Consider the following 12,711-nt stretch of genomic DNA (forward strand, 5'->3'; position numbering starts at 1 on the left):
ATAAAAACTCTCCAGAAAGTAGGCATAGAGGGAACCTACCTCAACATAATAAAGGCCATATATGACAAACCCACAGCCAACATCGTTCTCAATGGTGAAAAACTAAAACCATTTCCACTAAGATCAGGAATAAGACAAGGCTGCCCACTCTCATCACTATTATTCAACATAGTTTTGGAAGTTTTAGCCACAGCAATCAGAGAAGAAAAAGAAATAAAAGGAATCTAAATTGGAAAAGAAGTAAAGCTGTCACTGTTTGCAGATGACATGATAGTATACATAGAGAAACCTAAAGATGCCACCAGAAAACTACTAGAGATAATCAATGAACGTGGTAAAGTAGCAGGATACAAAATTAATGCACAGAAATCTCTTGCCTTCCTATACACTAATGATGAAAAATCTGAAAGAGAAATTAAGGAAACACTCCCATTTACTACTGCAACAAAAAGAATAAAATACCTAGGAATAAACCTACCTAAGGAGATAAAAGACCTCTATGCAGAAAATTATAAGACACTGATGAAAGAAATTAAAGGTGATACAAACAGATGGAGAGATATACCGTGTTCTTGGATTGGAAGAATCAACATTGTGAAAATGACTATACTACCCAAAGCAATCTACAGATTCAGTGCAATCCCTATCAAACTACCACTGGCATTTTTCACAGAACTAGGACAAAAAATTTCCCAATTTGAATGGAAATACAAAAGACCCCGAATAGGCAAAGCAATCTTTAGAAAGAAAAACAGAGCAGGAGGAATCAGGCTCCCTGGCTTCAGACTACACTACAAAGCTACAGTAATCAAGACAATATGGTACTGGCACAAAAACAGAAATATAGAAAAATGGAACAGGATAGAAAGCCCAGAGATAAACCCAGGCACACATGGTCACCTTAATTTTGATATAGGGGGCAAGAATATACAATGGAGAAAAGACAGCCTCTTCAATAAGTGATGCTGGGAAAACTGGACACCTATATCTAAAAGAATGAAATTAGAATACTCCCTAACATCATACACAAAAATAAACTCAAAATGGATTAAAGAACTAAATGTAAGGCCAGACACGATAAAACTCTTAGAGGAAAACATAGGCAGAACACTCTATGACATAAATCACAACAAGATCCTTTTTGACCCACCTCCTAGAGAAATGGAAATAAAAACAAAAATTAAAAAATGGGACCTGATGAAACTTAAAAGCTTTTGCACAGCAAAGGAAACTATAAACAAGATGAAAAGACAACCCTCAGAATGGGAAAAAATATTTGCAAATGAAGCAACTGACAAAGGGTTAATTTCCAAATATACAAGCAGGTCATGCAGGTCAATATCAAAAAAACAAACAACCCAATCCAAAAATGGGCAGAAGACCTAAACAGACATTCCTCCAAAGAAGATATACAGATTGCCAACAAACACATGAAAGAATGCTCAACATCATTAATCATTAGAGAAATGCAAATCAAAACTACAATGAGGTATCACCTCACACCAGTCAGAATGACCATGATCAAAAAGTCTACAGACAATAAATGCTGGAGAGGGTGTGGAGAAAAGGGAACCCTCTTGCACTGTTGGTGGGAATGTAAATTGATACAGCCACTATGGAGAACAGTATAGAGGTTCATTAAAAAACTAAAAATAGAACTACTATAAGACCCAGCAATCCCACTACTGGGTATATACCCTGAGAAAACCATAATTCAAAAAGAGTCATGTACCACAATATTCATGGCAGCTCTATTTACAATAGCCAGGACATGGAAGCAACCTAAGTGTCCATCGACAGATGAATGGATAAAGAAGATGTGGCACATACATACAATGGAATATTACTCAGCCATAAAAAGAAACGAAATTGAGTTATTTGTAGTGAGGTGGATGGACCTAGAGTCTGTCATACAGAGTGAAGTAAGTCAGAAAGAGAAAAACAAATACCGTATGCTAACACATACATATGGAATCTAAAAAAAAAAAAAAAAAAGGATGGTTCTGAAGAACCTAGGGGCAGGACAGGAATAAAGATGCAGACCTCCAGAATGGACTTGAGGATATGGGGAGGGGGAATGGGAAGCTGGGACAAAGTGAGAGAGTGGCATGGACTTATATATACTACCAAATGTAAAACAGATAGCTAGTGGGAAGCAGCTGCATAGCACAGGGAGATCAGCTCGGTGCTTTGTGACCACCTAGACGGGTGGGATAAGGAGGGTGGGAGGGAGGCCGAAAGGCAGGAGATATGGGGATATATGTATATGTATAGCTGATTCACTTTGCTATAAAGCAGAAACTAACACACCACTGTAAAGCAATTATACTGCAATAAAGATGTTAAAAAAATAAAAATAAAATAAAACAAAAGCTGAACTGAATGATTTATGGTCTTCTGTGCCCTTCACAGGTGATATACATGTGAAAGGCAGCACAAAAGCTCAGGACAAAAAACAGCGAATACAACCTTTTGTAAAACTGGTTTCTTAGTTTGCTTCTTGGTCTGCAGGAATCTTAACAGACCTTTTCAGTTGGATGATATTCTAGATCCTGGTGTCTGAAGAAATACCCAAATGGTATACCACTGGAAAAGAATTCCATTTTAAAACTGAGAATACCTAGAGATTTTCGTACTGAATCAAGTAAATCAGAAAGAGAAAGACAAATATCATGTGATATTGCTCATATGTGGAATCTAAGGAAATGGTACAAATGAACCTATTCACAAAACAAAAGTTGAGTCACGGATGTACAAAACAAACTTGTGGTTACCGGGGGAAAGGGGGGGCAGAGGGATAAATTGGGAGATTGGGATTGACATACACCCACTACTATATATAGAATAGATAACTAATAAGAACCTACTGAATAGCACGGGGAACTCTATTCAATACTCTTTAATGACCTATATGGGAATAGAATCTAAAAGAGTGGATATAAGTGTATGCATAACTGACTCACTTTGAAGTACAGCAGAAACTAACGCATTGTAAATCAACTATATTCCAAAAAAAATTAAAAAACAAAAAACAATCCAATTAAAAATGAGCTAAACATTTAACAGACAAAATCAATGAAGATATATATGTATCAAATAAGCATGTGAAAAAGTATCAACATTGTGATTTATTAGAGAAATAAAAATTAAAATACTACCAACATTAAAAAACTGAGAATACAGCCCCAAATGACTGATGAAGAATGGCTGAATCTACATTCTAGAATGAACTATGTGTTGTCTATCAAATGGTTTTATACACACGCATATAACACAGACACTGAGGATAAAATATCCAGAGAAATACTTACATATATATATAATTATTTTTCCTATAAAAATAAATATGAATATTTACTCATTAAATGTTTACATTAAGTAGAAGTCTTTAGAAATTTTAAAGGTATGTATCAACCCTGGGTGACTATATATCAGAAAACTTTTTCTGTAAAGGGTCAGAGAATAAATATTTTAGGCTCTATAAGAAATATTGTTTCTGCTGTAACTTGTCAACTCTGCCATTATGTCATGAAATCTGTCACAGACAACACACAGATAAGTGGGTGTGTCTGTGTTCCACTAAAATTTTATTAACACAAACTGGTGCAAGGGTCAGATTTGACCCACTGGCCATAGTTTGCTGACATCTGCCCTATATTATGTTTTCAGACAAAATTCTTTGTCCTTGAGTACAGATTTCTTTCTTTTGGAACACTGGTTCCAGTAGTACTGTGGAATGCTGCAGCAGGACTCCTATTTTAATTTCCAAACCCTCTTCAATAAAGAGTCAAGAACTTCCGCTAGGAAAAATGAAGAGAAATGGCTCCTTTTATTATTTTCCCTTTTCCCCCCATCCTTGCAACTTTGCATAGAAAAGACTATCTTTAATCATGATCTTTCTAGTAAATTAAGGGAATTTTCAGTCTCTAGACTTAATAAAAACGTGAACAGCTATGGTGGTCCTTAAAAACCACGCTTGAATGATCCAACACGGTTATGTGAGTATATGTGTCTGGTTACCTGGGACAAGTTTCTTTCTGTCTCCTGCCTCTGTATTACAGATGCTCCAGTTTGCTGCGAGTGTTCGTCTGAGCAAGGTGTCATTAAAGTGTAGTTCCATCCTACCTTTAGAGGATAGGAAAGCTCTCTTTATGTTGAAATCATTGGCTCTACCTTTCTTGCCTCTTGCAAATTAATTTATTAGAATAATCCTGGTGTAATGGAATATCCTCTTCTGTGTCTGTCCCACAATGCATGATAACAGCGTTCACTTCTAAGTTTCTGAGGCAGGGAAGTGTTTTAATATTTTATTTTCCAATACATATCATGAACACAACCCTATCACTCCATATATTTGTACTCAAAATTTGCTTGATCTATGCATGCATTTACATCAACTACGTGGATTATTTTTGAAGGCTGGCTAATTTCTGTCACATAACACTCCCCTGGTTACCAAATTCCACAATCAGCAGACTTCCAAAATGAGATCTCATTGAGGCAACAGACACTGAAGCACTTATGGCATCTTATTAATTTTTTCCCCTTCAAACAGAAGTTAAGAATTTCAAAACCAGAATCTAGGGCTGAAGACTCTTGTAAAATATCTTTGTGAAAATAATTGTTATTTAATCTTTACCTCAAAAATCTTACATTTCTAATATTTGCATATGTTGAGTAATAAACATAATGTACTGGAACATTAGTACAAGTATAAAGTATAAATTTAAAAATTAATAAAAATATGTGTGTGTATGTGTGGTGCACACTCAGAAAAGTGTTACTGATAAGAGTACATGATCAGTCAATTCTAAGGAATTCAAAAGTCACTTAACGTTCTAGATAAACCATCAAATGTCTCCTGGGGCACTGGTCGTGTCTCCAGAAGGAGAGAAACAGGATAGTTTACGCAGCAATATGGGACAGATAGTGCTTAGTGGATCCTAGTTTGCGAACCCATGTTGATATTTTGATATAAATCACTCTACTGCTAATCATCCAATCCTATAGATAGAACATACGTTCTGGCTTTACCAAGCAGTTGATACATCATATCATGTTAATAGTTATCAAGACTATGACCTTACAGACTTCATTTCCAAACTTTGTTGAGATCCGTTAGACACCACACAAGGTTATGCTGTATATATTGATAACAGGCCCTTTGCAGTAAAGAGCACTTCAACCAAATAATTCAGATAAGCATCATCTTGGCTTCAAAGGTGTGTGATATGGAAGTTCATCCTGAGGATTGCTGCATTAAGTATTGAATATTATAGCTTCTTACTCTTCAACTACTTTGCAGCAACTCAAATTCAGGACCTAAAATGATCACTTGAATTGCTCAGTCATACTTCACTGTAATTTTGTAGAGGAAATTGTAGGCTTTTAGAGTATTTGCACGTTAGAAAACAACAACAACACTTGTGACAAGCGAAAATAAGAAAAATCAAAAACTTTGAAACAATTCCCCCCACCCCTGCAAAAGTATTATAACTTCTTCCTTAAGAAGCCTCAAACACAGGTGATAGAGGAGTTTATCTAAATGATTCAGGCAAAAATTAAACTCAGCCAACACATTCTTCGCCCCTGTGTTAAATGAATGATCCCCCAATTCTCTCATGTTTCCAATGTGGCATTTTCTGTCTGTTTATCTCAGAACAAATATATAGGATTGGAATGTGTAACATTAGTAATTAGCACAGAAAACTGAAAAGCTTTACAAGTTCTAGTTATATCAGAACTGTTAAGTAGTTCATAGTATATATATTCACCAAATTCTACCTCCCTCTTCTAGGTTATTACAATGATGCTCGCAAGTCATCGAGGAGCAGATCAAGGTCTACATTACAACTGCTCTATGGAAGATACACGTTCTTGTGGGCCCTGTATTTGTCTTTCATAAAATAACCATATAATCTGTTTATTGTACAAGTAGTGTCTCTTAAGGCACAAATATAAAACATTTGCTCCTCTTACTGACCCTTTAGACCAACTCTGTAGGACCAATTCTTCCCCTGTCTAGGATGAAATTTCAAGCAGATCCCATAACCTTTACGATCACTGTTAAGTAATGAAAAGGTATTTGGTCACCTTTAGTCATAAGGACAGTCTCAAGTTTGCAATTAAAATGTCCACTGTATTGTAATGATCAGAATTTCATAGCCTTCAATTCGGAGCTGGGTCTCTTACCTAGTCCGGTCCTGCATCACTCCTAAGGTACTATCCGGTTCTTCATCTTTGTCAACTCCACCCCATCTCATATTTCTCCTCCTTTGTCTCATTCTCTTACGCCAAACGGGCAGCCTATAGGATCAAGAAAAGATGGACTTGAATGACAGACGTATTTCCTTGATGATTCCCTCTGAGTACGGCAGATTCCTCATGCCAGTTATTATTTCATGGAGTGTTTCTTTTGTGTTTGTGAGAAGTATTGAGAAGTACTCCAAATGGAGCCATCCAAGTTCATCACTCTTGACTTTGAAAATGTCTCTACTATTGCTGGGAGTTGAGGACACTTCACTTAGTTTCTATTCATAAGCTGGGGCCATATTCTACAACCAATCAGGCATTAATTTTAGGAGAGATTCAAGATAAACCCAGGTAGATTTCTTCACATAAAGTCCACACTTATTACACTTTAGGTAATAAGTGCTTTTAAATTTATTATTTATTTTTACTTTTGATGGGGAGGCAGTTTGACCTCTGTGGCCTCTCCATCTATTTGGTAGATTTTTTTTTCAGATGCAAGTCTGTCACGTGTCCCTCTACTGCCCAAATTCTAGGAGGCACAGTTTTAATTTTTCGAATGCTGTAGCTAACATTCTGTCATATTTACCACAAGTTTCTGTTTTCAAAGAAATAAATCATTTTGGACCCCTCACTAAGAACATTTAAGTTCCTTCCCATAAGTACCCACTATCCAAAAGGTGGCATTTATCTCTTCTAAATTTTATATTTCATTACATCTGAATGGTCCCATAAATAACATATTATGAAATTTTTTGTGTGTTTTTAAGCTTCATATAAGTGACACAATATAATTTGTGTCTTTCTGTAACTTGATTTCCCCTCAACTTTATGTTTTAAAATTTTAGTGTTAATAGCACATTCATGATTCAGGATTTCTATATCATTGCACCCCTGACTCATGATACATGAATGTTTATTCATTCATTTTAACCTCTACTGAGTACTCCATTGAAAAACATATAATTTACTGATCTATTTTTTCTATGTATAGGTCATATATTGTCTCTAATTTTTCATGATTACAAGCAATGCTGTAACAAATAATCATGCAAAATTTTCCCATGTTCTGTTTCCTAGTTTTTCTAAGGTATATTCCTAGGAGATGAATAGTTAATCTTAAGGTACGAACATCCTTAACCATTGTAAAGCTTGTCAAATTGCTCTTTTAAGTGATGTACCATTTTACACTACTATTGGAAGCATATGAGGGCTTTTGTTTTCCCAGATTCTTATTGAAATTTATCTAGCAGACTTCTGAAAAAATTGCAACCTGATGAGTTTTTGTTGTTGTTGTTGCTGTTTTTTGCCATTCCTAAATCATTAGTGAGTTTTTATGTGTGTGTTTTAAAAATATGTTTGGGGTTTCTCTTCCTTTTTATTAGGTTATTTGTCTCTCTCTTTGTATTTTACAAGTGTCTCATATATTCTGAATACTAATCCTTTGTCACTTTTACATGTTGCAAGAAATAGCTCCTGTTATTTGGTGTCTGAGCTGTGAGAGTCAACTCCCCCAGGTCTGAAATTGGTCTGAAATAAGAAAAATAACCTGCACAGCCCTGATCCTGGCCAGGGCAAGAACTGCACTGCCTACTAGTGTTGCTTTGTAACTATACGTCTGAGGAGATCTGGGGTGATACACCAGCATGTCAGCATTATTTACTGATAAGCAAGATTGATGATTTGCATCTGGTCTTGGTGACAGACCTGGAACGCTCTGCCATTGAGGCAGGTTAGCGGGAAGATGCCTACATGACCCATCGGGACATAAGAAATCCTGGCTGAGATGCCATTTTGGGTTCCCTAATTCTGTGATTTTATGTGCACACATAGGTGGTTTTTGATTTAAGAGAAAATTGTGTTCTTGGTCTGAAAGAAAAGGTGTATACTGGTATGGCCTTTGCAAACGGAGGACAATAGCTTGGTTTCTCCACACCCTTACTCTGAGCGAGCCTTTGGCTGTGATCCATATCCGGACTTTAATGCTGGTGCCTTAATGTAGCCTTTCCATGCAATGAACTGTACATTTTTAAACCCTGCCATTTTTGGTCCTGTGAGTCTTCTTTAGCAATTGAACCCTGTCTAATGCCTAATGTCTAATCCTTAGTATAGTTCGTCATTTAATACTGTTTACAACAGAATCATTCATTTCTGGAGTCAGAAAAATATAAACTTTACTACTGAAATAACTGTACTATAGACTGCTTGGATTATGTTTACAATATGAATATACCTATTTATTATTTGGGATGAATGTTTCATAGAGAATAAGTGAACTTCTCAGGATATTCCAGAGAAAGTTCATAAAACATTAAACAGTGCATCAGATTTTCAATATATCAGTAACTGCCATAATTTAATACTTTCAAGGAGTTAGAGTGTCCACTATCCAAGTTCCCTTAATAGTACTGAGCAGTTTGCTTGGACTGAATACAGATGGCAAACAAATGTTCATGGTGGGAAAATCTTCTCAATATAATATTCTGGTTTAAAATAAATATTTTCACACAATGTTTTGTTTTGTAGCATATAATTATAATGCTTCAGACTGCTCTACATGTGGGAAATAAAATGGAGAACAGAGCCAATTATCCAGAAAAATAAAAAATTAAAATCACTTTTTTCAGTACATACCAGACAAAAATGTTACATAAACACATAAAAAGATAAAACAATTTGCATAAAATATGCAAACCATTCAGCTATAAGTGGAGACTATTTGCATATTTGAGACAATATATGTAAATAAAAATAAAACATCTCCATATATGCAATGTATACATTTATAAATTCATATATACCTAATGATTTAATTACTTTCATTTGAAATGTTCTGATGATGATAACAAGAGTCTCAAATTCAAATGTCCACATTAATTCAGTTATTATTTAACTCACTCATTTGATAACAAGTTATTTTGTGTGTTCTATATACTGGACAGTAGACCAGAGACTGAAGATTACAGAGTAAATCAGATATAGAACATAACCTGAAAGAGCTTAAAACCTTATAAGGATAAAATAGATATATGTCAGGAGGAAATAAAGACAGATAACTAGACTGATTCAGTGGAGGGAGAGCTTGCTTACACCATGGGAAATTGGGAAAAGTTTCACAAAATAAGTGGCAACTTCAGGTGAAACTGAACAATTAATCCTATTAAAACACGAGGAGGGACTTCCCTGGTGGTCCAGTGGTAAAGAATCCGCCTTCCAGTGCAGGGGATATGGGTTCGATCTCTGGTCGGGGAACTAAGATCCCACATGACGGGGGGCAACTAAGCCCACTGGTCACAACTACTAAGCTCTCGTGCCTCAACAAGAGACCCCACGCACCCTGGAGCCTATGCGCAACAACTAGAGAGAGAAAACCCGCATGCCACAACTAGAGAGAAGCCTGTGCGTCGCAACGAAGACCCAATGCAGCCAAAAAAGTAAATAAAATAAATAAATATTAAATAAAAATGAGGGCTTCCTTGGTGGTGCAGTGGTTAAGAATCCGCCTGCCAATGCAGGGGACACGGGTTTGAGCCCTGGTCCGGGAAGATCTCACATGTCGCGGAGCAACTAAGCCCGTGTGCCACAACTACTGAGCCTGTGCTCTAGAGCCCGCAAGCCACAACTACTGAGCCCACGTGCCACAACTACTGAAGCCTGCGTGCCTAGAGCCCATGCTCCGCAACAAGAGAAGCCACCACAATGAGAAGCCTGCACACTGCAATGGAGAGTAGCCCCTGCTCGCCGCAACTAGAGAAAGCCCACGCCCAGCAACCAAGACCCAACACAGCCAAAAATAAATAAATAAAATAAATAAGTTTATAAAAAAAAAAAATGAGAAGACCTGAATAAACATTTTTCCAAAGAAGACATACAAACGGCCAACAGGTACATGAAAAGATGCTCAACATCATTAATCATCAGAGAAATGCAAATCAAAACCACAATGAGATACCACCTCACACACGTCAGAATGGCTGTTATTAAAAAAAAAAACAAGAGGGACTTCCCTGGTGGTGCAGTGGTTAAGAACCTGCCTGCTAACGCAGGGGACACAGGTTTGATCCCTGGTCCAGGAAGATCCCACATGCCGTGGAGCAACTAAGCCCGTGAGCCACAACTACTGAGACCGCATGCTGCAACTACTGAAGCCCACACGCCTAGAGCCCATGCTCTGCAACACGAGAAGCCACCACAAGGAGAAGCCCATGCACTGCAATGAAGAGTAGCCCCTGCTCGCTGCAACTAGAGAAAGCCCGCGTGCAGCAACGAAGACAAAACGCAGACAAAAATTTTTTTTTTATTTTTAAAAATTAAAAAAAAAATTTTTAATTTAAGAAAATTTTTAAAAAACTTAAAAAAATTTTTAAATTTAAAAATTTTTAAAAATTAAAAAAAATTTTAATTTAAAAAATATATGCATAACTGAATCACTTTGCTGTACACTTGAAACTAACACAACATTGTAAATTAACTACAATTTTTAAAAAAGACATTGTATTAACACAACATTGTAAATCTACTATACTTCAATAAAATTTTTTAAAAGGACGTGATATCGTTGAAAGGATAAATAGATTAATGAAACAGGATGCAGAGCCCAGAAATAGGCCCACAGGGATATAATCAACTGATCTTTGACAAAGGATAGGCAATTCAATGGAGAAAGCATAGACTTTTAAACAAATGGTGTTGGTACAACTGGACATCTACATGCCAAATAATGAATCTAGAAACTGTTCTTATACATTCCACAAGAATTAACTCAAAATAGATCACAGATATAAATATTAGATGCTATAAACTATTAAACTTCTGGAAGATAACATAAGAAAATCTAACAGCCTTTGGTTTGGCGAGAAGTTTTTAGTTAAAACAAAGGCACAATCCTTGGGGAAAAACATTGATAAGTTAGACTTCATTAAAATTTAAAACTTCTGATTTGTGACAATACTAATAAGAGAATGAAAGACAAGGTATACACTGGAAGAAAATATCTGCAAGACATATATATGATAAAAGACTCATATCCAGAATATATGAAGAACTCTTAAAATTCAACCATAAGAAAACAAACAATTCAGTTTTAAGGTGGGCAGAATATCTGGAGAGACGCCTCCACAAAGAAGATAAACAGATGGCAATAGCATGTGAAAAAAATGCTTAACATCAAGTCTCTAGAGGACTGCTTAATGACAATGTTAAAATAATGAGATATCACTATACATGTATCAAAATGGGTAAAATTTATCATGTGACAGTACAAAAACGCTGGTGAGGATGTGGAGCATCAAGAACTCACTCATTGCTGGTGGGAATGCAAAAGGATGAAGACATTTTGGAATACAGTTTGGCAGTTTCATACAAAGCTAAACATAGTTGCACCATATGAGCCAATGGTTGTGATTCTTACTAATCATCCAAATGAGTTTTCAACTATGTCCACATGAAAACCTATGCATGAATGTTTATGAACAAATTCATTAACAATTGCCCAAACTGGAAACAACCCAAATGTCCATCAAAAGATGAAAGTACAAACAAACTGTGGAATATTATTCTACAAGAGAAAGAAATGAGCAATCAAACAATAAAAAGACATGGAGGAACATAAATGCTATTGCTTACTGAAAGAAGCCAGTCTGAAATGTCTATGTAGAGCATGGTTTCATTGTGGTTTTGATTTGCATTTCTCTGATGAGTAGTGATGTTGAGCATCTTTTCGTGTGCCTGAGGGCCGTCTGTGTGCCTTCTTTGGAGGGGTGTCTATTCGGGTCTTCTGCCCATTTTAAAATTGGGTTCTTTTTTTATGTTGAATTGAATGATCTGTTTATATATTTTGGATATTAACCCCTTGTCAATCATATCATTTGTAAGTATTTTCTCCCATCCAGTACGTTGTCTTTTTGTTTTGTCGGTGGTTTCCTTTGCTGTGCAAAGGCTTTTGAGTTTAATTGGGTCCCATTTGTTTATTTTTGCTTTTGTTTCCTTTGCTTTAGGAGAGAAATCCAAAAAAAATTACTATTTATGTCGGGGAGTGTTCTGCCTGTGTTTTCTTCTCAGAGTTTTATGGTTTCAGATCTTACATTTGGATGTTTAATCCATTTTGAGGTTTTTTTTTGGCATATGTTATTAGAAAATGTTCTGACATGTATACACTGATGTGTATGAAATTGATGACTAATAAGAACCTGCAGTATAAAAAAACAAACAAACAAAACAACTAATACTAAACTTTCATTGGGTTATTTGTATGGAAATATGTTAATATAAATGTTTCAGACATTACATGAAATTTCTAAAAATCTTATATGTTCTGGTATAATGTTATAAGTCATAATCCTAGTTATTACTTTAAAATGTATATCTCAGAAATAACTAATTTTCTTGTCAACTGCATTATTATGAACTTTCATCAAATCTTTAACCATGGACGTTTTTAAGTCTTTTGTCATTTACAGACAG

The 12,711-nt window shown here is 35.8% G+C and overlaps 1 long non-coding RNA gene across 1 annotated transcript in view; it reads right to left on the minus strand.

The window, feature by feature from the left end:
* LOC309621184 overlaps positions 1-12,711 on the minus strand; it is a 216,201-nt gene that overhangs the window by 182,338 nt on the left and 21,152 nt on the right. Inside the window, exon 2 of the long non-coding RNA XR_014239797.1 lies at positions 6,193-6,306. This is a non-coding gene — a long non-coding RNA (uncharacterized lncRNA). The remainder of the gene's footprint in view (positions 1-6,192; positions 6,307-12,711) is intronic.

Source organism: Balaenoptera borealis, assembly GCF_965194805.1.
Source record: "Balaenoptera borealis genome assembly, chromosome: X".
In the NCBI taxonomy this organism is placed as follows: Eukaryota; Metazoa; Chordata; class Mammalia; order Artiodactyla; family Balaenopteridae; genus Balaenoptera; species Balaenoptera borealis.